Below are 27,413 nucleotides of genomic sequence, written 5' to 3' on the forward strand. Positions count from 1 at the left end.
GCAGAAGCGATACCAGTCTGGTGCGAGTTTGAGCCCCGCATTGTGCTCAGTGCTGTCTGCTTGGAACTCTGAGCCTGCTTCAGAACCTTTGTCTCCCTCTCTCTGCCCCTTCTTTACTTGTGTCTTGTCTCTCTCTCTCTTTCTTTCCTCCTCTCACATATAAAGAAACATAAACAAATTTAAATCAGCCTTTTCCTGGATGGCTCTTTTCACTTTCAATGCTGAAGAAGTGAAAGTTCTGTGATGTTTGGGATTCCTGACTGCACATACCAGATTTCCCCAGCCAGCCTTGATCGGGGCGTGCAGAATTTCTTCTACCAGCTGGACACCTCTCATACAGAGACACTGGATTCCTAGAGTGCATTCCGCATGCTCCCAGAAACTGGGCTGTAACCATGGACAGCAGCACTGTCCCATCATCTTCGGATGGTATTCAATGGGCTTGTCATTCTCATCTTCGGTTACCTGAGAATCTTCGGATATCTCTTGTTTTCCCGCTAGGAAGCCTGTCAGGGAAGCCATGCAGTGAGGGATCCAGGAGCAGCCCAGCTACCGCTTTGTTCCCACAAAATGGCCGTTTTTTAACTCTTTATGGAAGAGGACAGAACACCACTGCCATCACCACCACCACCACCATTTCATAGCCCTGCACTAAATGTTGAGAAAACAACCATCCACCCCCAAAAGGAAACCCCTGGCAGGGTCCATGTAGAGTATGTACAGTTGGATTAAATCTTTTGGATCCATAAGCGATGTTGTACTTTTGACTGGTAAGTCCAAATCTAAATCACTCAGAGGTTCTTTTCTTCTGCGAGGTCACCCCAACCTAAATTGTTGGTCCATGTGGAGATCTGTTGTTCCTAGTGGTTGTATTGTTGTATAGTCTGTTTGGGCCAGCCAATTATAGCTCCCTAGGTTCTTCCTGTCTTGGTGCCCTATTTGGGCCTCTTCAGGGGCATGTCAGTGTCATGGATTGGAAGGAAGAGACAGTGCGGTCATTCCTACAAGTCCCTATTGAGGGAACAAGTGATTATTCTACTGTGGCACAGTCAGGATACCATGGCCCTTTAACGAATATCACTGTGCTGGCAATGTCTCTATTACTAGAAATGCTAGAGACGATGTTTATGGTCCACAGATGGGATTTGTGTTTGCTGAGTTCCTTTGACTTCTTGGAATCTTTCCTGGATTGCATACCTGTGTCAGGCCAACAAGTGATTTGGTACTTAGTTTATAGTGAGGTTATTTTATCTTTTTGGTAACTCTCAGTGGTTATTCGGTCTGATAAAAGCTTATGCAAGGAGAAGTATTTCTTGCTACTCATACTGGCATGATTGTTTCCATTGTTAAATTACCCAGTATGAAATTAGGAGTTGGTTGCATTTTTTTATTTTGGTATTAAGTTCATAAGATCCTATACAAATACCTGAGGCCTTATAAGAACTCATTTCCCCATCTCTAACGGCCACCTACAGTACATGAAACCTATTCTTCTCCCATCGAGGACAGCCTTGTTTCAATTCCCTGCACCCCCGCCATCAGCCATGGTGGGGTGTCACTTTTGAACCCCGCAACCCCCCATCAATGATGGAGGGGTGTCATGTTTGCACACTGCATCCCAGCATCAATGATGGAGGGGTGTCACGCCGGCACCACCCCATCAAAGATGGATGCATGTCATGCCTGCACACCCACGTTGATGATGGGGGAACTTTCCCCTGATGATAGATGGCTGTATTGCCTGTACCCTAACATTGAGGATGGGGGCACCCCTATCGACGATGGAGGAGTGTCACGCTGGCACTCATCAATCGATGATAGGGGCACCACCGCATGTATGTTGGATGGGTGTCACACATGCACCCTTGCATCAATGATGGAGGCACCCCCATATCGACCATGGAGGGGTGTCACGCTTACACCCCTCCACAGACGAATGGGACACGCCACTTGGATGATGGAGACAGCCCCCGTCGATGATGGAGACACTCCCCATTGGTGTTGGAAGGATGTCATGCCTTCAACACTTATCGACCCAGGGGCACCCCCATATTGACAATGAAGGAGTGTCAGGACTGCCACCCATATCGATGAAGGGGCACCCCCCTATTTATGATGGATGAACCCCCAATCCACCATGGGGGTGTGTCATGCCTGCAACCCCCATTGTAGAAGGGGCACCCTGCTGTCGACGATGGAGGGGCGTCACACCTGCACCCTCACATCACTGAAGGGGCACACCACCATCGATGATGGAGGCACTCCCCATCGATGATGGAGGTAGCGCCCCATGATCCATGCACGGGTGTCACACCTACACCCCCCATCAATGAAGGGGCAACTCCACATTGACCATGGTCGGGTGTCTCACCTGCACCCCCATCATTGACAATGAGGGCACCTATATGTCAAAGTTGGAGGGGTGTCACCCCTGCACCCCCAAACCAAAGATCAGGGCAAACCCCTATCAGTGATAGAGGCACCACCCCACCTACAGTGGGAGGGGTGTCACGCTTGCACCCTGCACCCCCCACTGATGGTGGAGGGGTGTCAGCCCTTCTGTCCCCCTCTCAATAATGGGGGAACCCCCACATAGACAATGGAGTGGTGTCAGTCCAGTAACCTCCATCAATGAAGGGGGAACCCTCATTCAATGATGGAGGCACACCCCAATTTGGTGATGGAGTTACCCCCCATTGATGATGAGGGGTGTCGATCTTATACCTCTTCATCAACCAAGGACACACTCCCCAATCAATGATGGATGAGCATCACACTTGCACCCTACCATCGAAGACCAGGTCATCTCACCATTGATGATGGAGGCACTGCCTCTTTTATGACAGACGGATGTCATGCCTGCACCCCAAAATCAATAAAGGGGCACTCCCCCATCGATGATGGAGACACCCAATCAACAATCGGAGGGTGGCACGTATGCATCCCCCATCAACGAAGGGGCACCCCCAATTGAGGATGGATGCACCTCACAACTGATGATGGAGGCACCTCCCCATTGACTAAGGTAGGATAACACACCCACATCTACCACTGACAAAGGGGCATACTCTCATCAACGATAGAGGGCTATCATGCCTGCATTCCCCCATCGATGATGGGGGAACTCCCACCCCTCAATGATGGACGGCTCTCCCGTCGGCATCCCAGCATGGAGGATGGGGGCACCCACCCTCAACGAAGGAGAAGTGTCATGTCTGCATGACCTCATCGTTGATGGGGGCACCACCCCATGTATGATGGACGGGTGTCATGCATTTACACCCCTATCAATGATGGAGGCACACCCCTGTAGACCATGGAGGTGTGTCATGCCTAACCCCCCACACTGATGAAGGGGGCACCACCAATTGGGCAATGGAGGCAGCCCCCCATCGATGAGGGAGACACCCCCATTGATGATGGAGTGGTGTTACGCCTTCAACCCCCACCGGTGAAGGGGAACTCCCTATTGATAATGGAGGTACCCCCCATTGATGATGGCTGGGTGTCATGCCTGCACACTTCCATTGATGAAGGGGCATTCCCAATGGATGATGCAGGGTTGTCACGCCAGCAACCCCCATCGATGATTGGGGCACAACCCTGTCAATGTGGAGGGGTATCATGCCTGCTTTATTCTATTGACAATGGGGGCACCCTGACATAGGTGATGGAGGGGTGTCACACCAGTAACCCCCATCAATGAAGGGGAACCCCCAATTGATGATGGAGGCAACCCCCACATTGACGATGGAGGGGCATCAATCTTATACCTCCCCATCAACAAAGGAGGCACCCTCCAATTGACAGTGAAGGAGTGTCACATTTGCACCCTCCATTGGCGATTGGGGCACCCCACCATTGTTGATGGTGGCAGCCCCTCATCGACGATGGAGGCATGTCACACCTGCATCTCCAAATCAATGAAGGGGTACCCCCCAATCGATGATGGAGCCACCTCCTCATTGACGATCGAGGGGAGTCATGCCCATACCCCATCAATCGACGAAGGGGGCACTGCTCCTAAGATGATGGGGGCAGCCCCCCATCGATGATGGAGACACCTCCCATTGACAATGGATAGGTGTCACGCCAACCACTCCCATCGACGAAGGGGCATCCCACTTAGGACAACAGAGGCACCCCCATCGATGATGGAGGGGTGTCATGCCTGCATCACCCTATTGATGAAGGGGACCTCCCCCACGGACAATGCAGTGTTGTCACGCCTGTACCCTCCATCGTTGATGAGGGTACAACCCCATTGGTGAGAGAGGCACCCCCCTTCTACCATGGATGCGTGTCACACCTGCATCCCCCATATCGATACAGGGGCCCCCCATATCAACCATGGACGGGTGTCACACCTCCACCCCCAGTCAACAAAGGGGGAACCTGTTCATCAATTAAGGAGGGGTGTTATGCCTCCAGCACCACATCAACAATGGGGTCATCCCCCATTCAAACATGCAGACGTCCCCCCATTGTCGTTGGATGGGTGTCAATGCTTGCACCCCGCCCACCCCCACAGTGGCAGGATGTGGTGCTTGCACTCTTCCACCCATGGTGGAGGGATGACGTCCCTATTAAATCAGATGTTACTGTGCGAGTTTGAGCCCCGGGACTGGCTCCTACCATCTGAGAGTTTGCACTCAGTGTTGGGCTCATTGAGTGTGGGAGTTCGAGCTGTGTGTCTGACATTTGGGGCCTGGGTGTTCAAGCCTTGCATAGGGTTCCCTGGGTGTGCGAGTTCGAGTCACGGATTGGGCTCCCCACCAACTGCTCAGATTTGAGCCCCACGTCGGGCTGGCGGAGTGTGCAGAGTTTGAGCCCTGGGTCTGGCTTTCGCTGTGTGCGAGTTCAAGCCCCACGTTGGGATAGCTGGGTGTGCGTGTTTGAGCCCCACATGGGGCTCACAGGTGTGCGAGTTTGAGCCGCACGTCGGGTTCTCGCGTTGTGCTAGCTGCAGGCTGGCGTCAGGCTCACAAGGTGGGCCTGTTCACACTCTGCCCTGGGCTCCCACGTTCTTGGCGTTTGAGCCTGGCGTCAGGCTCTCCCGGTGTGAGAGTTCGAACCTGGCTTTCGGCTCCCACGGTGTGCCAGTTCAAGACCCGCGTGGGGTCCCACGTTCTACGAGTTGGAGCCCCGCATCAGGCTCCCCTTTTGTGCCAGTTCAAGCCCTGGTGGGCTCCATGCTGTCTGCTTGGAACTTTGAGCCTGTTTCAGAACTTGTGTTTCCTTCTCTCTGCCCCTTCCCCACTTGTGTTCTTTCTCTTTCTGTCAGTTTCTCTCTCTCAAAAATAATCCAAAAAATATTTTAAATCAGCGTTTCCTGGATGGCGGCCAGGAGGGGGCGCTGCCTCCACAGACCAGTTAGCCCAGCGTGTCCTGCACTACCGCCATCGCCTGCAGGGGGCGCCGGAGCGCCGATCCCTGACGCCAGCGCGCGCGCGCGCACTCAGCCTGCCTCGGGCACTAAGAGCTCTGCTTCCTCTGGACCGGCTGTGGGGGATACGGGAGGAGGTGGGGCCGCGGCCACAGGGACCGGAACCGGGTCTCCCCAGGACCCGCTGTGGAGGCTTCGGGGGAACATAGAGCAGCGGTCACAGAGACAGAAACCGGGTCTCCCTAGGACCCGCTGTGAAAGCTTCCGGAGGACGTATGGCCGCCTCCACGCTGGAAGGAGTCCCGCCTCCTCAGGACCCGCTGTGGAGAATTCGGGAGGACGTGGGCCCAAGTGCACAGGGACAAGAACCAGGTCTCCCCAAGACCCGGCGCGGGAGGAGCAGGTGAGGAGAAAGCGTGGCCGGGGGAGGAGGGGCTTCCGGAGCAGCACCGCTGAAGGGGGCTGGTGTTCAGGGCACCCGGCGGGGGAAGGGCCCGGCGCGGCTCCGTGCGCGGTGACGCGGGGTCCAGCCGCGGGGTTTCGCGCGCGGCCGTCGGGTCTTCCCTCTCCCGGCTCCGGAGCCGCGGGGCCGCGCGTCGGGGTTTCAGCTCCGCGCCGCCTCGCTTCCCGCCGCGTCCTCACGCGGTTCGTGGTCCCGGAGCAGGTGCCCGGGCGGTGCTCCCGCTCCTGCTGCTGTGACCACGCGGGTACCCCCGCCTCCGCGCGCGGGTCGGGGTGTCTGTCCCGGGTCCGCGACGGTGTCGTGGGGAGTTGGGTGCTGATGTCCCGGGATCTGCAGGTCGTTCTGGGCAGGACCGACCTTGTCACAAGATGGATTCCTCCACGTCCAGGAGCACAGAGTAGCTTTCCATCCTTGTGCGTCTTCCTCCATTTCTGTCCCCAGTGTCCTGTCGTCCTCGGAGAGCAGGTCTGTCACCTCCTTGCTTAGGTTTCCTCCCGGGCACTTGGTTCCTTCTGATGCGGTTGTAACTGGGTCCGTCTCTTCATGTCTCTTTCCGATGGGTGGTCATGAGTGTGTAGATGTGCGCCTGGTGTTTCTGTGTTGATTTCGTATCCTGTGAGTGCGCGTGTTCTTAGTTCTGTTTACCTTAAATGGAACACCTCCAGTCTCTACTAGGAAAACTGGGTTAACTTGGGGAAAAGAGAGTATTTGTCCTCTTGTGAATGGCGTCTGTCACTCAGCATAATGACTGCGGGGTTCAATCCGTGTTGTAGCGGGTGTCAGAATTCCCGTAAGAATTTGTAAGGCTGAGCCGTATTCCGTTGTGTGTAGACCACATTTTGTTTATTCATCTGTCAGCCGTCACTTGGGTTGCTTCCCTCTTTTGGCTGTCATGAAGAAGCTGTTCTGAACACGAGAACAGGAATATCTGCTCGAGGCTTTGCTTTCAGTTTCCGGGTGTCTGTGTTCTGTGCTAACTTTGAGGAACCGCTGTACTATTTTCTACAGCTGCGCCGTTTTACTTTATTCCTTTACGTGGCAGAAATACTATTGCGGTTTATGCGTCTGCCCCAGTTTGTTTCTCCATTCACTCACCGAGGGGCGTTTGCATAATTTTTCTACCATTTGATAATTGTGAACGGTGCTGCTGTCTGCTGTGTGTGCTGGTGCATGTGCTCTTTTTTAAAACAACTGTTTCAATTCTTTGGGATCTAGGAGTAGAATTGTGGAGCCAATGGTCATTCTATGTTTTGATCTTTCTGAGGAAATACCAACCTATTTTACACATAGGCTCCTCCATTTTACGTTTCCACGTTTGGGGTTCCAATTTCTCAACATCGTTGCCAACAGTTGTTATTATTGTAGTTTTCTACATTACAGCAATTTTAGTGCGTGTAAAAGGGTATCTAAGTGTGGTTTAAATCTTCATTCCATAAGGATTACTGATGTTTAACATCTTTTCATGTCTATTCACCATACATATGATCTCTCTTGGGAAAGTATATCCAATCCTTTGTCCATTCTAAAAATTTGGGTTTTTTGTTGTTGTTGTCGTCATCGATGAGTTTACAAGCTCTTGATATGTTCTGTAAAACAGACTCTTACCAAAAAAATAATGTGCAAATAGTTTCTTTCATTCTAGGCATTGTTTTTTCACTTTTGGAATAGCAGCTTTTGAGGTACAAAGGCTTTTTTAAAAAAGAAATTTTAATGTTTTATTTATTTTTGAGACAGAGAGAGATATAGCATGAGCGGGGAGGGGCAGAGAGAGAAGGAGACACAGAATCGGAAGCAGGCTCCAGGCTCTGAGCTAGCTGTCAGCACAGAGCTCGATGCAGGACTCGAACCCACAAACATGAGATCATGACCTGAGCTGAATTCGGAGCCTTAACCGACTAAGCCACCCAGGTGCCCAGGTACAAAGGCTTTTAATGTTGAGGAAATTAAATGTATCTACTTTTTTTTCCCCTTGCTTGTGCTTTGGTGTCAACTCTAAGAGCACTGTTAAACTCAGTGCTCATGAAGATTTATCTCCATTTGTATCTCCTAGAGTTTATAAGTTTACCACTTACATTTAAGCTTTTGATCCACTTTGAGTTAATGTTTGTATGTGGCATGAGGGTAAGGGTCCAGTTTCATTCCTCTGCACCCTTTGTTGAAATGACCATTGTTTCCCCAATGTCATGTTGTCCACCCTTGTCAAAATTTGGTTGACCATAGATGAAAGGGTTTATTTCGGGTTTATATCTTTATGATGGTATCACAATGTTTTATTTACTGTTGCTTTGTTCTGAGATTTGAAATTGGGAAGTACGAGCTTCTACTTGGATTTTTTTTATTGTTTTATTTTGTGGTCCCTTGATTTTCTGTATGACTGTTAGGATTAGCTTGTGCATTTCTTCTCAGAGGATTTTGTGAATTTTCCTGGGAATTATATTGAAACTGCATGTTGCATTGTGTGCTAGTGGTATTCAGCAGTAGTACACTTTATATTGTCTTTAATTTATTTTAGCAGTGTTTAGGGTTAGGGTTAGAAGTTACATAGTTATGGGTTGGTGGTTAGGGTTAGGGGTTAGGGTTAGGACTAGAGGGTTAGGGTTAAAGGGGTAGGACTAGAGGATTAGGGTTAGAAGACAAGGTTTAGGGTTAAGAGTCAGGTGGTTAGGGTTAGGGGTTGGTATTATGTTTAGAGGGTTAGGGTTAGAAGAGTAGGATTAGAAGATTAGGGTTAGCGTGTAAGGGTTTGGGTTAGGGTTAGGAGTTGGGGTTGGGGTTAGTTGTTTCGGTATGGGTTAGGCTTAGAGATGTTAGGTATGGTGTTAGGGGTTAGAATTTAGGGATGGGATTAGGATATGGGTTTGGGCCAGTGTTAGGGATTAGGGGTTGTACTTTAAGGGTAGGGTTTGGTTAGGGTTTGGAATAGGCTTAGGGTTGGGGTTTTGTAGTAAGGGGTTATTGTTTTTGGGTTAGGGGTAAGGGTTTAGGGTTAGAATTTAGGGTTTAGTGGTAGGGCTAGGGTTAGGGGTGAGTGTTAGGGTTAGTGATTAAGATTAGGATTTAGGGTTCAGTGATTAGTGGTAGGAGTGGGGGTTAGGGTTTAGGAGTTTGGAGTTAGGGTTAGGAGTTAGTGTTAGGGTTTAGGGATAGGGTTAGGAATAGGGTTGGGGGGAGGGGGGAGGGTTAGATCCCAGGAGGCACCAGGCACAGGAACCCTAGCAGTGGACTCCCTGAGGGCTAAATTGAAGGCATATGGGAGGGTGCTGGAAAGGCCTCATCTTTGGGTTCATGGTCAGCCTTCTCTTAGGGCTAGGCTACATGTGGACCTCAGGACCAACCCCTTGTGCAGCTCCATTGGGGCACTGTTAGTGGCATGGTAATATTCCACATCAATGCTGATTAAACCTTTACCACTTAAGGCCTTATATACGTGGCGTTCTCCACCTAGGAATTTGGTCCCCATGGGGAGAGAGACTTGGCTAGAGTTAATGTTCCCACTAGGGGAGTCACCAAGGCAGAAGAGACACCAGCCACGTGATTTCCATGAAGTGCTGAAGTGAGGGTACATGTGTGGACGCGGGTCATATGTAAGGCTATGTTTAGAGTGAGGTTTAGTGTTAGGGTAGGGTTAGCTTTTGGGTTAGGCTTCGATCCCAGGAGGCTCCAGGCACTGAACCCCCAGCAGTGCAGTGCTCTACCCAGATGTCTGAGTAGAGGGCACATAGGAGGATGCCCATCAGGCTTAGGCTTTGGGTTCCTTGGCCAGCATTCTCTTTGGGCTAGGTTAGAGTTGGTCCTCAGGACACTCCTAATGCAGCTCCATCCAGGTTTGGAAATGGCATGGTGATGTTCCATGTTCTATGCTGAGGAATCCTGCACCACTTCTGGACCCCCAAGTCCCTGTTTTTCTGAGACCTAGAAAGTGGGTCAACAAGGGGAGAGCGCCTTTGGTAGGGTTAGGGTTCTGTCCAGGAAGTTGCCAGGGCAAAAGTGACACCAGCCCCATCATCTCCCAGGAGGGCTGAAATGAGGGTGCCTGCATGGGTGTGGGTCGTGTGTAAGGTTACTTTTAGAGTAAGAATTAGTGTTATGGTAGGTTTAGCTTTAAGGTTATGCTTAGAGTTTTCGTTCGATTCTAGGAGACCCAGGCACTGAACCCCCAGCAGTACAGTGCTTTCCCAGACGGCTGAGTTGAGTGCAGGTGGGAGGATCCTTGTCAGGCTTAGGCTTTGGGTTCCAAGGCCAGCCTTCTCTTTGGGCTAGGCTAGAGTTGGGCCTCAGGACACCCCTCATGCAACTCCATCTGTGCTTGTAAATGCCATGGTAATGTTCCATGTTCCACGCTGAATAATCCTGTATTGCATCTGGGCCCCATGTCCCTGGTTTTCTGAGACCTAGGAATTGGGTCCCCAAGGGGAAAGAGCCTTGGCTAGGGTTAGAGTTCCATCCAGGGGAGTCTCCAGGGGAGTCTCCAGGGCTAAGGCGACACCAGCCCCATGATCTCCCAGGTGACCTGAAATGAGGGCCCATGCACAGATCGGCTCAGGTGTAGGGTCACATTTAGAGTGAGGGTTAGGGTTAGGGTTAGAGTAAGAACTCAGGATGATCCAGGATTTTTTTTAAATGTTTTATTTATTTTTGATACAGACAGAGACAGAGCATGAGAGGGGGAGGGGCAGAGAGAGAAGGAGACACAGAACCGGAAGCAGGCTCCAGGCTCTGAGCTAGCTGTCAGCACAGAGCCCAATGCGGGGCTCAAACCCACGAACGTGAGATCTGACCTGAGCTAAAGTTGGAGGCTTAACTGACTGAGCCACCCAGGCGCCCCAGGATGATCCAGGATTTAATCAGCCAGCAGAGCGGTGATCTCCCAAGAGGGCTGAGTTGAGGACTTAGGGGAAGTTGGCGGTTAGGCTTAGTGTTTGGGTTCAAGGGCCAGCCTCCTATGTGGGCAAGGCTTTGGTAGTCCCTCATGACACCCCTTGTGCAGCTCGATCCGGGCTTTGTTAATGTCATGGTGATGTTCCACATTCCATGCTGATTAAGCCTGCACTGCTTCTGGACCCCATGTTCCTGGTTTTCTCAAAACTAGGAATTGGGTACCCATGGGAAGAGCGCCTTGGCTAGGGCTAGGGTTCCGTCCAGGGAAGTCACCAGGGCAGAAGTGACACCAGCCCCATCATCTCCCAGGAGGGCTGAAGTGAGGGCTCATGCGTGGGTGCAGGTCAGATGTAGGTTTACCATTAGAGCAATGGTTAGTGTTAGTATTAACTTTAGGGTTAGGGTTAGGATTCGATCCCAGGAGGCTCCAGGTGCCACATCCCCAGCAGTGGAGTTCTCTACTTGGAGGGCTGAATTGAGGGGTCATGGGAGTGTAGCGATCTGGCTTCGGCTTTGGATTCCAAGGCCAGCCTTCTCTTTGGGCTATGTTAGAGTTTGGGCCTCAGGACACCCCATGTGGAGCTCACTCCCTGCTTTCTTAATGTCTTTGTAATGTTCCACATCCATGCTGATTAAGTCTGCTTTGTTTTAGGCCCCGTTCTAGGTCCCATGTCCATGGTGTTCTCAAACCTCAGAATTGGGTCCCCATGGTGAGAGCGCCTTGGCTAGGGTTATGGTTCCATGTAGAGGAGTTGCCAGGGCAGAAGCGACACCAGTCTCATGATTTTCCTGGAGGGCTGAAGTGAGGGAGCATGTGCGGGTGCATGTTAATTCTAAGTTTACAGTTAACTTCACAGTTAGTCTTAGTGTTAGGGTTAGCTTTAGGATTAGGCTTAGGGTTAGGGTTCCATCTCAGGAGGCTCCTTGTACTGAATCTCAATCTCTGCAGTGTTCAACCCAGAGGGCTAAGTGGAGGGTACAAGGGAGGGTGCCAGTCTGGTTTCAGCTTAGGGTTCCAAGGCCAGCCTTCTCTTTGGGCTAAGTTGGAGTCGGGCCTCAGGACACCTTAATGCAGCTCTATCCAGGCTTGGAAATGGCATGGTGATGTTCCGTGTTCCACACTGAGGAATCCTGCACTGCCTCTGGGCCCCATGTCTCTGGTTTTTGACACCTAGGAATTGGGTCCCCACAGGGAGAGAGCCTTGGTTTGGTTAGGGTCCCGTCTAGGGGAGTCACTAGTGTAGAAGTGACACCAGCCCCATGATCTCTCTGGAGGTCTGAAATGAGGGCCCATGCATGGGTGCATCTCATGTGTAGGGTCAGATTTAGAGTGAGGGTTAGGGGTAGGGTTAGGATTAGGTTTAGGGTTAGGATTAGGGTTAGAATAAGATCCTAGGACGATCAGAGATCTTATCAGCTAGCAGCGTAGTAATCTTCCAGGAGGGCTGAGTTGAGGGCACAAGGGAAGTTGGTGGTCAGACTTAGTATTTGGGTTCAAGGCCCAGCCTCCTACGTGGGCAAGGCTACAATTGTGTCTTGCTCAATCAGGGCTTTGTTAATGTCATGGTGATGTTTCATGTACCATGCTGATTAAGCCTGTACTGCTTCTGGGACCTTTGTGTGTCTGTTCTCAGAACTAGTATTTGTGTCCCTATGGAAAGAGCACCTTGGCTAGATTTAGGGTTCTGTCCAGGACAGTCGCCAGGGCAGAAGCGACACCAGTCTGGTGGTCTCCCAGGAGGGCTGAAGTGAGGGTATGTGCATGGTTGCGGGTCAGGTGTAAGGTTATGTTTAGAGTTAAGGTTAGTGTTAGGGTTTGGGTTAGCCTTAGGGGTTAGGCTTAGGAATAGGGTTCAGTCCCAGAAGGCCCCAGGCACTGAACCCCCAGCAGTCCAGTGCTCTACCCAGATAGCTGAGTAGAGGGCACATAGGAGGATACCCATCAGGATTAGGCTTTGGATTCCGAGGCCAGCCTTCTCTTTGGGCTAGGTTAGAGTTGGGCCTCAGGACACCCCTAATGCAGCTCCATCCGGGCTTGGAAACAGCATGGTGGTGTTATGTTCCACGCTGAGGAATCCTGTACCGCTTCTGGACCCCAATGTTCCTGGTTTTCTGAGACTTAGGATTTGGGTCCCCATAGGGAAGAGAGCCTTTGGTAGGGTTAGGGTTCCATCCAGGGGAGTCACCAGGACAGAAGCAACACTAGCCCAGTGATCTCCCTGGAGGTCTGAAATGAGGGCCCATGCACCTGTGCAGCTCACGTTTAGAGTGAGGGTTAGGTGTAGGGCTCGGGTTTGGGTTTGAGTAAGATCCCAGGATGATCCAGGATCTAGTTAGCCAGCAGTGCAGTGATCTCCCTGGAGGGCTGAATTGAGGCCGCAAGGGGAGGATGCCAGTTAGGCTTAGTGTTTGGGCTCAAGGCCCATCCTCCTCTGATTTTCTTTAGTGACATGTTTTGATTTTTTTTTCCTTACTCTTTGCATATTTAGTGATTTTTGATACATGGCCACCATTAGGTTTTTATATAATTCATTTGCTTTTAGAAGTTTTTATTAAATTGATGGTGATTATATCCATTTTTTACTGTTTCTTGACTGATTTTTTTTACAGAAATATTTCTTTTTTACTAGTATCGAGTTTCCTACCTCTCTTTTGACACTAATGTTCTCTTTTTTCCACTCAAAGAGTCCCTCTTAATAATTTTTTCTGGACTGATTTAGTGGTACAAACTCCTTTAGTTTTTGTTTGGGAAACTCTATGTCTTCTTCTATTCTTTTATTTATTTTTTATTTTTTATTTTTTTATTAATTAAATAGTTTATTACCAAGTTGGTTTCCATATAACACCCAGTGCTCCTCCCCACAAGTGCCCCTCTCCATGACCATCACCCGCTTCCCCTTCCCCCATCCCTCTTCAGCCCTCAGTTTGTTTTCAGTATTCCAGGGTCTCTCATGATTTGCCCCTCTCCCTCTCCCTGACTCTTCCCCCTCCCTTTCCCCTTCCCGTGGTCTCCTGTTAGGTTTCTCCTGTTAGACCTATGAGTGAAAACATATGGCTATCTGTCCTTCTCTGCCTGACTTATTTCGCTTAGCATGGCTCCCTCTAGGTCCATCCACTTTGCTAAATGGCCATATTTCATTCTTTCTCATTGTCATGTAGTATTCCATTGTATATATATGCCACATCTTCTTGAACCATTCATCAGTTGGTGGACATGTAGGCTCTGTCCATGATTTGGCTATTGTTGACAGTGCCCCTATGAACATTGGGGTATGTGTGCCCCTATGCATCAGCACTTCTGTATCCCTTAGGTAGATCCCCAACAGTGCTATTGCTGGGTCATAGGGGAGTTCTATGGATAGTTTTTTGAGGAACCTCCACACTGTTTTCCAGAGCAGCTGCACCAGTTTACATTGCCACCAACAGTGTAGGAGGGTGCCCATCTCTCCACACCCTCGCCAGCATCTATAGTCTCTTGATTTGTTCATTTTAGCCACTCTGACTGGTGTGAGGTGGTATCTCAGTGTGGTTTTGATTTGTATTTCCCTGATGATGAGTGACACTGAGCATCATTTCATGTGCCTGTTGGCCATCTGGATGTCCTCTTTGGAGAAGTGTCTGTTCAGGTCTTCTGCCCAATTCTTCACTGGATTATTTGTTTTTTGGGTGTGGAGTTTGGTGAGTTCCTTGTAGATTTTGGATACTAGCCCTTTATACAATATGCCATTTGCCACTGTCTTTTCCCATTTCGTCGGTTGCCTATTCATTTTTTTTTTATTGTTTCCTTTGTGGTACAGAAGGTTTTTATCTTGATGAGGTCCCAATAGTTTATTATTCTTGATTCCCTTGCCTTTGGGGATGTGTAGAGGAGGAAATTGCTGCGATTGAGGTCAAGGAGGCTATTTCCTGCTTTCTTCTCTAGGGTTTTGATCGTTTCCTGTCTCACATTCAGGTCCTTCATCCATTTTAAGTTGATTTTTGTGAATGGTGTAAGAAAGTGGTCTAGTTTCATTCTTCTGCATGTTTCTGTCCAGCTCTCCCAGCACCACCTGTTAGAGGCTGTCTGTTTTTCCATTGGATACTCTTCCCTGCTTTGTCAAAGATTTATTGGCCATACATTTGTGGGTCCAGTTCTGGGCTCTCTATTCTAGTCCATTGGTTCATGTGTTAGTTTTTGTGGCAATACCATACTGTTTTGATAATGAAAGCTTTGTAGTAAAGGCTAAAGTCTGGGATTGTGATGCCTCCTGTTTTGGTTTTCTTCTTCAATATCACTTTGGCTATTCGGGGTCTTTTGTAGTTCCATACGAATTTTAAGATAGTTTGTTCTAGTTTTGTGAAGAATGCTGGTGCAATTTTGATTGGGATTGCATTGAATGTGTAGATTGCATTGGGTAATAATGACATTTTAACAATGTTTATTCTTCTGATCCATGAGCCTGGGATGTTTTTCCAATTCTTGGTGTCTTCTTCAATTTCTTTCATAAGCTTTCTATAGTTTTTATCATACAGGTCTTTTACATCTTTGGTTAGGTTTATTCCTAGGTATTTTATGGTTTGTCATGCAATTGTGAATGGGATCAGTTTCTTGATTTCACTTTCTGTTGCTTCATTTTTGGTGTAAAAAAATGCAACTGATTTCTGTACCCTGAGACTTTACTGAATTCATTGATGACTTCTAGAAGGCTTCTGGTGGAGTCGAACAGGTTTTCCATGTAGAGTATTATGTCATCTGCGAAAAGTGGAAGTTTGACTTCATCTTTGTTGATTCTGATGCCTTTTACTTCCTTTTGACGGATTGCTGATGTTAGAACTTCCAGCACTATGGTAAACAACAGTGGTGAGAGTGGACATCCGTGTCATGTTTCTGATCTCAGAGGGAAAGTTCTCAGTTTTTCCTCATTGAGGATGATATTAGCTGTGGGCTTTTCATAAATTGCTTTAATACTGTTTAAGTAAGTTCCTTCTATCCCGACTCTCTCTCAAGGATTTTTATTAAGAAGGGATGTTGTATTTTGTCAAATGCTTTGTTTGCATCTATCAACAGGATCATATGTTTTTTATCTTTACTTTTGTTACTGTGATTCATCACATAGATGGATTTGCAAATATTGAACCAGCCCTGTAACCCAGGAATAAATCCCACACGATCATGATGGATAATTCTTTTTATGTGTTGTTGTTGAATTGGATTTGCTAGTGCCTTGTTGAGTATTTTTGCGTCTGTATTCATTAAAGATATTGGCCTGTACTCTTTTTTTGCCGGGTCTCTGTCTGGTTTGGGAATCAAAGTGATGCTGGCTTCGTAGAATGAATCCGGAAGTCTTCCTTCTATTTCTGTTTTTTGGAATAACTTGAGAAGGATGGGTTTAACTCTGCTTTAAATGTCTGGTAGAATTCCCCTGGCCCTGGGCTCTTATTTGTTGGGAGATTTTTGATAACTGATTAGATTTCTTCACTGGTTATGGGTCTGTTCAGATTTTCTGTCTCTTCCCGTTTGAATTTTGGTAGTGCATATATGTTTAGGAATTTGTCCATTTCCTCTATATTCAGTTTGTTGGCATATAATTTTTCAAAGCAATCTCTGATGATTGCTTGTATTTCTGAGGGATCAGTTGTAATAAATTCATTTTCATTCATGATTTTGTCTATTTGGGTGGTCTCTCTTTTCCTTCTGAGGAGTCTAGCTAAAGGTTTATCAATTTTATTTTTTCAAAAAAACAACTCTTGGTTTATTGATCTATTCAATTGTTTTTTTGGTTTCTATACTGTTTATTTCTGCCCGGATCTTTATTATTTCTCTTCTTCTGCTGGGTTTGGGGTGCACTTGCTGCTCCCTTTCTAATTTTCTTAGGTGCTCTGTGAGATTTTGAATTTGCCCTTTTTCTAGTTTGTTGAAATGGTCTGGATTGCAATAAATTTTCCTCTTAGGACTGCCTTTGCTGCATCTCAGAGAGTTTGGATTGTTGTATTTTTGTTTTCATTTGTTTCCATATATTTTTAAATTTCTTCTTTAATTGCCTGATTGGCCCAATCATTCTTCAGTAGGGTAGTTTTTATCCTCCACATTTTTGGAGGTATTCCAGACTTTTTCCTATGTGTGGTTGATTTCAAGTTTCATAGCATTGTGATCTGAAAGTGTGCATGGTATGATCTCAGTGCGTTTGTATTTATGGAGGGCTGTTTTATGACCCAGTATGTGATCTATCTGGAGGAATGTGCCATGCACACTCAAGAAGAAAGTGAATTCCCTAGCTTCAGCATGCAGAGTTCTAAATATATCTATTAATTCCATCTGTTCCAGTGTGTCGTTCAGGTCCATTGTTACTTTAGTGAATTTCTGTCTGGTTGACCTATCCATTGTTGTAAGTGGAGTATTAAAGTCCCCTGCAATTAGCACATTCTTATCAATAAGATTGTTTCTGTTTGTGATTAGTTGTGTTATGTATTTGGGTGCTCCCAGATTCGGCGTTTATAATTGTTAGCTCTTCCTGATGGAGAGACCCTGTAATTCTTATGTAATGTCCTTCTTCATCTTTTGTTACTGCCTTTACTTTAAAGTCCAGTTTATCCAATATAAGTATGGCTACTCCAGCTTTTTTTGGCGTACAGTCACATGATAGATATTTCTTCATCCCCTTACTTTCAATCTGAAGATGTCTTCAGGTCTAAGGTGAGTCTCTTGTAGACAGAAATAGATGGATTTTGGTTTTTTATCCATTCTGCTACCCTGTGTCATTTGATTGGAGCATTCAGTGCATTTACATTCAGTGTTATTATTGAAAAATGTGGGTTTAGATTCATTGTGTTCTCTGTAGAGTTCATGTTTGTATTAAAGTCTCTGGTGTCTTATATTCCTTGCTACATTTCTCTCATAGAGTCCCTCTTAGGATTTCTTGTAGGGCTGGTTTGGTGGTGATGAATTCTCTCAATTTGTGTTTATTTGGGAACACCTTTTGCTCTCCTATTTTGAATGAGAGGCTCGCTGGATAAAGGATTCTTGGATGCATGTTTTTCCTGTTCATCACGTTGAAGATTTCCTGCCATTCCTTTCTGGCCTGCCAAGTTTCAGTAGATAGGTCTGTAACCACTCTGATAGGCTTCCCTTTGTATGTTAGGGCCCTTTTATCCCTAGCTGCTTTCAGAATTCTCTATATTTTGCCAGGTTCACTATGATATGTCATGCTGAAGGTCAGTTCAAGTTACATCTTAGGGGAGTTCGATGTGCCTCTTGAATTTCAATGTCTTTTTCTTTCCCCAGATTAGAGAAATTTTTGGCTATAATTTGGTCCAGCATCCCTTCAGGACCCTTTTCTCTATCTTACTCTTCAGGAACTCCTATGATACGGATATTGTTTCATTTGATTGTATCATTCAGGTCTCGAATTCTCCTTTCATGCTCCTGTATCAATTTCTCTTTTTCTCAGTTTCCTCTTTTGCTATAACTGTGTCTTCTAATTCACCTATTCTCCTCTATGTTTCTTCAGTCCATGCATTGGTAGCCTCAATTTTATTATTCACCTCATTTATAGCCTTTTGAAGGTCTCATGTCTTTGTATCAATAGCTTCTCTGATGGTTTCCATGCTTTTTTCAAGCCCAGCGATTAATTTTATGACAGTTCTAAATGCTTGTCCAATTATGTTGCTTGTGTCTGTTTTGAGCAGTTCAGTAGCTGTGATTTCTTCCTGGAATTTTTTTTAGCAGAGAGTTCTTTCGTTTCATCATTTTGGCTAGCTTTCTGTCTCCTGTCAGTTTTAAAAGCTTGTTTTGCTCTGTGCACCTGTTAGTATTGCTCTATTAAAAGAGGATCTTTGACTATCCAGGGCCTGTTGTTTCAGGAGATGTTCTTTTAATGGTGTCTCTCAGTTTCTCTTGTTATGCCTCTGATTAATTTTCCCCCTACTCAGTGATATTTAGGATTCCCCACTATTGTGTGCTTTGACTTGTTTCTTGAGGTAGCCCTGAAAAGGGAAGTAGACAGAAAAACACACAGGGAACAAAAGCATGCAAATGCACAGACAGATCAAGTAAGCAAGCAAAACAAAAGGGGAAAGAAAAAAGAACAAAAAAGAAAATAGAGGGCAGGAAAGGAAAAAAAAAAAGAAGGTGGTGGGGGACAGCAACCGCCAGAGATAAAGGAGAGTCTGAGAACGTAAAGCCTGTGGAGGGGAGAGATAAGAATGAGATAAGGGGGAAATATCTAGATGGTAAGAGTTGATCTAATCACAGCAGTGCATAAATGTTGGTCTTTCTCAGACTCCAGGGGAGAAAGGGAAAAAAGAAGGAAAAAGGAATATAGAAAAGAGAAAACAAGGGAAAGAATTTAAAAAATAAAAATAATAAAAAACAATTTTTTTTAAATTAAAAAAATAAAAATAATAAGAAAAATAGCAGCTCTCTAGTGCGGATGGGCATGGTTTGATATAAGGAGGTCCGGTCTCAGGGGCTGCTCTGAGGCTCCGCCTTAGTGGTTGTGGGGGAACGAATGGCAGTGCCCCAAACCCCCCCAGACCATGCATTGCCAGCCACTCTCTTGAGTCCGACTTCCCCGTGTCAGGGACGGGTCAGATTGCTTTAGTTTTCAAAGCCCCACCAGGTTTCTAAATCCTTGTCCATGCACTTTAGCGCTGCCACTACAGTTAAAATGATCTCCGGCAGGCGGGCGACTTTCTGGCCAGGATTGAGTAGGGGGACTGGGGAGCCAGCTAATCCCTGGCTCCACCTGAAGTCAGCGAGCTGCCGAGCCCAAGGGAGAACAAGCCCGCTGAGGGGGGACAGATTTCTCTCCCTGCTCCTGGTGGCTACACATAGGTGTTTGTGTCTCTGGTCGTTTTCAGTCTCTCCTTCTCTTCCCGCCGGCTCTCTGCCTCACTACACAGTCGGCCGGCGTGGCGCCCTGCATGGCTGGTTCGTTCGCAGCCCTCCAGGGTCCTGAGCCGCCCCTGGGCACATGGCCCTCTGTGGGCCTGGCGCCAAGTTTCTGGGCGCTCTCTCTCCGAGTTCAGCTTTGGCGGAGACTCCCCTTAGAGTCTCCAGTCCCAGTGCGCACTCAGGCATCCATGAGGCTGTTATCAATAAGGAGTCTGTGCACGCACCTCCATTCCTGGAGATCAGAATATTGTGGTTTTTAATTCTTCTCAATTTGATGATTATGGGCGTGTGGAGACTACAGAGCTCCCTACTTCTCTGCCATCTTGCCGCTCCCATCTGTCTCCTTCTATTCTTAATGATAGCCTTGCTGGATAGACTATTCTTGGCTGTTGATTTTTCCATTCAGCACTTTGTATAAGTCATGTCACTCAATTCTGGCTTGCCAAGCTGTCCTTTGGTGGCTGGCAGCTATGCACCAGGACATCCAGGGGCTCAAGGCTATGCAGAGTATGCATCAATGACTGATGCGACATAGGCAGGTGACCGATTGGGCACAGCTGGGTGTGGTGCAGATGTGCACAACATGCTGTGGTAACTTTCCATGCAGCAGGCTGGACCAGGTGCCCATATGGTTTTAACAAAGTTTGCCCTGAGCTCAGCACTGAGGCCAGCAGGCTTGGAGTGGGTGAGTTCCCCAGAGAACTCTTGGGACTGGCACAAGTTATTGGGTTAAGCATCAAGGGTCTGTGCAGCCCAACCCCCTGGTAGGTGCTTCTGTGATTATTCTTGGGAGTGGTGTAGAAAAATGGTGCCTGTGAGCTCCCTCATTGTTGGAGAAGTCACCCAACCACTCAGAAATCAGCATGAACACATGTCTCCTGTTGCCTCCGGCATTGTGTAAACTGCCATGTTTGCATTGCCTCTCCACACAGGCAGGGACCTGGCTATCACTCCCCCTCCTGGATCACCCAGTGCTGAGTCAGCTGACCTCCAAAGCTCCAGGATCCAAACTCAAGGAATTCAGCCCCTTCAGTTTTTAGAGCCAAATGTGATGGGGATTACCTTCCCTGTGTGAGCTCCCTGGGGTGAGGGCTCACTTTCTCTGCCTTCTCTGCAGGCAGCCCGCCACCTTTCTGACCTTCCTAACCTTTCAGGTGCAGCTTTTTTCTAATGAGTTGTGGAGTTTGTTCTGTCAGTGTGTGGATCGCTCTCTGGTTGATGGACTTGGATGTGGATGTTATGTAGTTGAAAACATGGGGCAGGGTGAGCTCAGGGTCCTCCTACTCTGATATTATTGATTTTTTAAATGTCTTAATTTGGGGGTTTTTTGAGACATGGTTAGACAGACTCCTGTCACTCATGCACTTCAGGATTAGAAAGGAATTTTCCCACATTTTCTTCTAGTATTTCATGTTTTAAAATTATCTTTAATGAGGTATAATTTGCATATAACAAATACCTCAAATTAAAGGGTATACTTTGATGACACTTGATCTCATGGATATAGAATGATGAAATCATACAGCTTCTCTCTAAACCTTAAATCACAATTAGTTTGTGTCTAATGTTAATGTTTCTTTTGAGGTAAGGACTCAATTTTTTTTTAACGTTTTCAGATATTGCCCAGGTGTCGGAATGCCTCCATTGGGTTACCTACATTTCCGATAGCCTGTATTCCTGTGAGTATTGCATTCATTCTACTTTTGGACTTTATCCTCTCTTGCATCACTCTGCTCATATAATTTTTTTACACTACTTTAATGATGAGGGCCTCATAATTGAATTTCACTAAGTGGCACGAGCTGCAGTTCTAAATATGACAGAAAGCACGGGCTTCCTCCAGATGAAGGCAGATATCCTGGGTACTAATGTTGCTCTGTCTTTTTGCCAGCCCTCTTCCCCACCCTTGGAGATAAGAATCCCCTTTTGTTCACACAGAAACGTAGGCAAAGCCGGTAGAGAAAAGTCCATTCTCTTCCCTTCCCTTCCTTTGTCTCTCAAACTTTCTGTCACTCCCTTCCGTCTGTCCCTTTCTCTGCCTCAATCCCCCAGGCCCCCTGCTCCCTCCAGCCATGATCAGGGTGTCCTCCAGCTGCTGGCCTCTGCCCTGGCCGTCCCTCAGTGAGGCATCTGGAGGAGGGTTATGGAGTTCACGGGACTGATCAAGAAATCTCAGCTTCTCAGAGCCCTCCTGCACATGGTGCTGTCTGGGGAGAGCTGGCATCCTGGGCAGGGGTTGGACATCATGTGTGGCCTCCTCACACATGTCATCTCCCACAGTCAGGGCTGGTCCCTCACCCACCATTAGAAGTCAGCCATATGCTAGGGACAGACACCTGTCTGTCTGACCCTGAGGCACCAGGGAGTCAGTGAATATTTCTACAATAAATGAGCACAAACACCCCATAAATCTAGATATAGGAAGTTCCTGCCACCCCAGAAAACTCCCTCGGAGCCCCCTGCACAAAGGGTGATCTTGCTACTCTCCTCCATCACCACCACTTCTGTCCGCTTGTTCCCTGTGTGTCCAGGAACCCCACTGTGTGCAGCAATGGGGAGTGAGGAGACTCGGTCCTCCTAGAAGCAGAAGCGGACACAGAGAGTGGGGAAAGGCTATTAGGGGACATAGGAAGGACAAAGTGGAGGGGATGGGTAGGGAAAGCATTCAGGCTGATCTGACACCTTTTTAAAAATATATAATCACCATAGTCTCTCACCTTGCATAGTCCTCTTGAAATTTCAAAAATTTCCCTATGATTTTATGTTTTCATACATGCATTCTGTCTTGCATACTTTATCTGTGGCCTCAGATGCACACTTCCATGTGTGGCTGCATGTAATGGAAAATGATTATGTTTAGCTCTCAGATGTAGATCTCTGAATATACACATTCTCATAATTATGTTCTCTTTCTCTGTCTGCTAGGGCCTGAATTTTAATAGAAAAATGAGGGTCTTTGTCTCATTGTATAAAACACCAATTCCCAATCCCTGGGCTGAGGTATTAACAGTCTTAGTTGAATGAACTTCTATGAACATATTTTTTTGGTCATCATTTGTGTGGAGATATCTTTTTTTTATTAAAAATATTTTTTTAATGTGTATTTTTGAGAGAGAGGGAGACACAGAATCTGAAGCAGGCTCCAGGCTCTGAACTATCAGCCTAGAGCCCAACGCAGGGCTCAAACCCACGGTCTGTGAGATCATGACCTGAGCCGAAGTCAGATGCTCAACCAACTGAGCAACCCAGGCGCCCGTGTGGAGATACCTTCAGTGAAACTGTGAGAAGGGTGAGTGGATACTTCCCAGACATTTTTCAGATGCTTTATGTATTTAATGTCTTCTTTTCATAATGTTCTTAGAGACAAATACTACCCCTATTTCACAGATAACACAGCTGAGGCTCTGTGTAGGTCCCACTGAGAACTGGCATTAGGGCTGAGACAGCAGGAACACAGGCAAAGACTCGGGATATTGTGGGAGAAGTTTGAGGAGATGGAATGCTGTAGTCGAGGTGATGACAGGGATCCAGCAGGGGCCGCTTCCAGCCAACCCTGAGTTGTAGGTTGGCCTGGGCTAAAGGCCAATGCAGGCACTCACCTGATCTAGATCCTGTCTCACTGAGGAATATGAACTTGGGCAGACAAGCATTTTCATAAGACCAAGTTAAATTTCCTGTATCTCCAAGGCATTCCCCACTCTCCCAATACCCAGAACCTTCAGAAAACCCAGGGACACAACAATCTTTTTAGATGACTGCCTAGGTGCACTTTGGCAACACTGACATTTGAGAGATGAACGCTGCATTTTGCATTGAGAGTGATCCCAGATAGCAGCTCTGGGTGAACCTCACTCTCCCTGCTCAGGCTGTGCCCAGGAATGACCACCAACTGCAGCTCACTGACCCCATCCCCTCCCCTCTGCATCTCCTCAAACTCTGCTTATTGTCCACAACTTCCCTTCTATCCCTCAGTGATTCAACTTTCCCCAATTCCTTCACTGGTGTTTCTATTATGGTGATCACAGGTCTGTGTCACTTAATGCATGTATCCCACTTTCAAACAGGACACCCGAGGCACTAAAAGTTAGGGGTGCGTCTCATTCTTTACAGAACCCAAAACACTGTGTCTCCAAAATACCTACCAGTACTGTTGATATGCCTGCTTTTGTGTTAAAAAAAAATCCTCTTTCACTTTGACCAGAGACACCTATAGCTCACCTTTATCCAGGGAAGTGACACCACCCATTGTATGTACGTCCTGGGAAACTTGAGGTGTGTTCAATGTCCTCAGGCAGGTTGGCAGTTGAAGTTCCAAGACTCACAACAATCTCTACATCATTCCCATGAAGTCATTCACAAAGAAGATGAATGTGCTTTACCGGTCACTCATCCAGTTCAGGTCATCTTAACAAATAGAGTAGGTGGAGGAGGGGGAGGTGGCCCATATAGCCCATGATTGGTGATGAAGAGCGGTCCATGGGGTAGGGATTGCAAGGTGATCCAGGGACAGGAGCAGGTCCTCTTGCATACATGATGGCCTGCGGAACAGAAATGAATGCTGTGGTCATTGAGCAGAACAAAGCACTGACACCGGCAAAAAGCAGAAACCCAAAGAAGCAGTGCTCATCTCCTGCCAGCTTCCCCACCACCAGCTTCCAAGGAGGCAGCATCAGTGCCAAAATCTCTGCCCATACTTTGGGTTCCGCTTATAGCTTTGGGGTGGTGAACGGATGTTATTGGGATAAACTAGTGTCCCCACGTGTCTGGAAATGTAGAACAGCAAGGGGTCTTTTCCTAGAAGATTTTTGGACTTAATACCAAATTAACAAACTAGCATATTCAAGATAGGAAGGTATCTAAGACCGGGATCACCCACCACCCCCTGCCCCTCCCCTACAGAGGCTGCTTATTTGTATGTGAAGAACTACAGAATGAGGAAGATGGAAATCCCGGTCCCCACACATGGAATCATAGCCCTCGTGGCTCAAAGCTCTGTCTCTGAGCTCCCGCCTGTGCCCGATGTGCTTCTCTCCCAACCATGGGATCTTTTCCTCTCTGGAAGTGCTATCCATGGGCACAGAGACACACAGGGCAATGGGGATCCTGAGGTCCACAGAGCACCTGGAAAAGCACGCTCTCAGAGAAACAGGTAACCTATCCATGTTAGTTGGGTTCAGTTTTAATAGTTTATTTTCAAATTGATTTCCATATAACACCCAGTGCTTCTCCCCACAAGTGCCCCCACCATGACCATCACCTTTCCTTCCTCCCCCTTCAGTCCATGGTTCGTTTTCCATATTCAGTTCATCAGTTGATGGACATTAAGGCTCTTTCCATGATTTGCCTATTGTAGAAAATGCTGCTATGAACACTGTGGTGCATGTGCTCCTATGCATCAGCACTTCTGTATCCCCTGGGTAAATCCCTAGCAGTGCTACTGCTGGGTCATAGGGGAGTTCTATTGATAGGTTTTTGAGGAGCCTCCACTCTGTTTTCCAGAGAGGCTGCACCAGTTTTCATTCCCACCAAGAGTGTAGGAGGGTGCCCATTTCTCCACATCCTCGCCAGCATCTGTAGTCTCTTGACTTGTTCGTTTTAGCGACTCTGACCGGTGTGAGGTGGTATCTCAGTGTGGTTTTGATTTGTATCTTCCTGATGGTAAGTGATGCTGAGCATCGTTTCATGTGCCTGTTGGCCATCTGGATGTCCTCTCTGGAGAAGTGTCTGTTCAGGTCTTCTGCCCAATTCTTCACTGGATTATTCATTTTTTGTGTATGGAGTTTAGTGACCTCCTTGTAGATTTTGGATACTAGCCCATTATCTGATATGCCATTTGCCACTATCGTTTCCCATGCTGTCGGTTGCCTGTTAGTTTTTTTGGTTGTTTCCTTTGCCTTGCAGAAGCTTTTTATCTTGATGAAGTCCCAGTAGTTCATTTTTGTTCTTGATTCCCTTGCCTCTGGGGATGTGTAGAGGAGGAAATTGCTGCGATTGAGGTCAAGGAGGCTATTTCCTGTTCCACCTGCTGAAGAGGCTGTCTTTTTTCCATTGGATACTCTTTTCTGCTTTGTCAAAGAGTAATTGGCCATATACTTGTGGGTCCAGTTCTGGGTTCTCTATTCTAGTCCATTGGTCTATGTGTCTGTTTTTGTGCCAATACCATACTGTCTTGATGATGACAGCTTTGTAGTAAAGGCTAAAGTCTAGGATTGTGATGCCTCCCATTTTGGTTTTCTTCTTCAATATCACTTTGGCTATTCGGGGTCTTTTGTGGTTCCATACAAATTTTAAGATAGTTTGTTCTAGCTTTGAGAAGAATGCTGGTGCAACTTTGATGGGGATTGCATTGAATGTATAAATTGCTTTGGGTAATAATGACATTTTAACAATGTTTATTCTACCTATCCATGAGCACAGGATGTTTTTCCATTTCTTGGTGTCTTGTTTAATTTCCTTCATAAGTCTTCTATAGTTTTCAGCATACAGGTCTTTTACATCTTTGGTTAGGTTTATTCCTAGGTAGTTTATGGTTTTTCATGCAATTGTGAATGGGATCAGTTTCTTGATTTCTCTTTCTGTTGCTTCATTTTTGGTGTATAAAAATGCAACTGATTTCTGTACGTTGACTTTGTACCCTGCAACTTTACTGAATTCATTGATGAGTTCTAGAAGGCTTCTGGTGGAGTCGATCAGGTTTTCCATGTAGAGTATCATGTCATCTGCGAATGATCTCAAGGTTGTGAGTTTGAGCCCCACGTTGGGTGTAGAGATTACTAAAAAAAAAATAAACAAAAAAATGGTGTGCCTTACTGAAAACCAGTTCTGGTGAGGGTGTATTCTCCTGGGGACCCCAAGGAACCCTGCAAGGGAACCTGGGTGAGGAGAGGGTCCTGCCATCTCCTGCAGGGCAGTAATTGCTTGCTTTGACGTACAAACCCCAACACCTGCTCTGTCTGAGCTGCCACTTAGTCTGGTGGAATCTCTGGTGGTCCCGGCTGCCCTGGGAGTGGATGACTCCTGGCACAGGCATTGACACAGTGGTGTGGTGATTGGGACTTAGACACGGTGCAGTCTTTACCTACCCTATCTCATCTGCAGGGTTATGGGTTTCTCCAGTTCTGGGGCTCTTGGAGACTGGGAAGGGATGCCCCTTGATCCCTGCTGAGGGAAACTTCTTTTTTCTTTTCCTTGTTCTCTGCAGTAGGATGCAGGCTGGGGGAGTGGAGACCTCCATTGACTTCCTTTTGGATGGCCATGGGAAAGGTGTCTAGCTGCCTCTCCCCTGACCTGAGTTTTTGTCACCTCCCCCTAGCGTTTGTTTCTGCAGCTGGGGGCAGGAGGAGGGTCCTCATGGTAACTAAACTGACCCCTTGTGGGAGGAGGAACTCCACACACTCATCTTCTGTGCTCCTGAGTTTTAGTCTCTGGAATGCTAGAGACAGATTCACAGAATGGACTCAGGGCACCAGAAAATGGCCATCTTCCCCAAAGGTAAAGTGAAAGTGTAGCTTTTTAAAAATTTTTTCAAGGCCCTTTGAGGTTGTCTCATAAACAGCCCCTTCTTGGACCTTCAGAGCTTTAGAAGTTCCAATTGGATTGATCTTCTGAGTGTAAATCAAGCCCCAGCTTGGTCCTCTGGCCTGTATAGGGCCCTTAGCTGCTTTCTCAAATGAAGTGTGCCCCTTTCTCTTTTCCCTCTTTCACTGGCCCAGAGTCTTCTCCCCTTCTGGGATTAGCCTCAGTGACTCCAGTAAGCTGGAAGCCCTCAGGGCTGAGCCCTTTGTGAAAGGTTGACCCCACCATGACTGAGCCTA

General features: G+C 47.2%; 1 protein-coding gene across 6 annotated transcripts in view; it reads left to right on the forward strand.

Annotated features, from left to right (window-relative positions):
• Positions 1-5,481: 5,481 nt before the first annotated feature.
• The window catches only part of LOC115284007 (protein S100-A12-like), a 33,010-nt gene continuing 11,078 nt past the window's right edge, over positions 5,482-27,413 (forward strand). For 2 of the 6 annotated variants that reach the window (XM_029930562.1, XM_029930563.1), the window contains exons 1-2: positions 5,482-5,789; positions 21,216-21,278. The gene's annotated coding sequence lies outside the window, so the exon portion shown is untranslated. Of the gene's footprint in view, positions 5,790-21,215; positions 21,279-22,780; positions 22,889-24,498; positions 24,749-27,413 lie in introns of those variants that run through there. The other 4 variants (XM_029930561.1, XM_029930564.1, XM_029930565.1 and 1 more) reach the window with 2 other exon arrangements.

The sequence above is a fragment of the Suricata suricatta genome, chromosome X (assembly GCF_006229205.1).
Source record: "Suricata suricatta isolate VVHF042 chromosome X, meerkat_22Aug2017_6uvM2_HiC, whole genome shotgun sequence".
Classification (NCBI taxonomy): Eukaryota; Metazoa; Chordata; class Mammalia; order Carnivora; family Herpestidae; genus Suricata; species Suricata suricatta.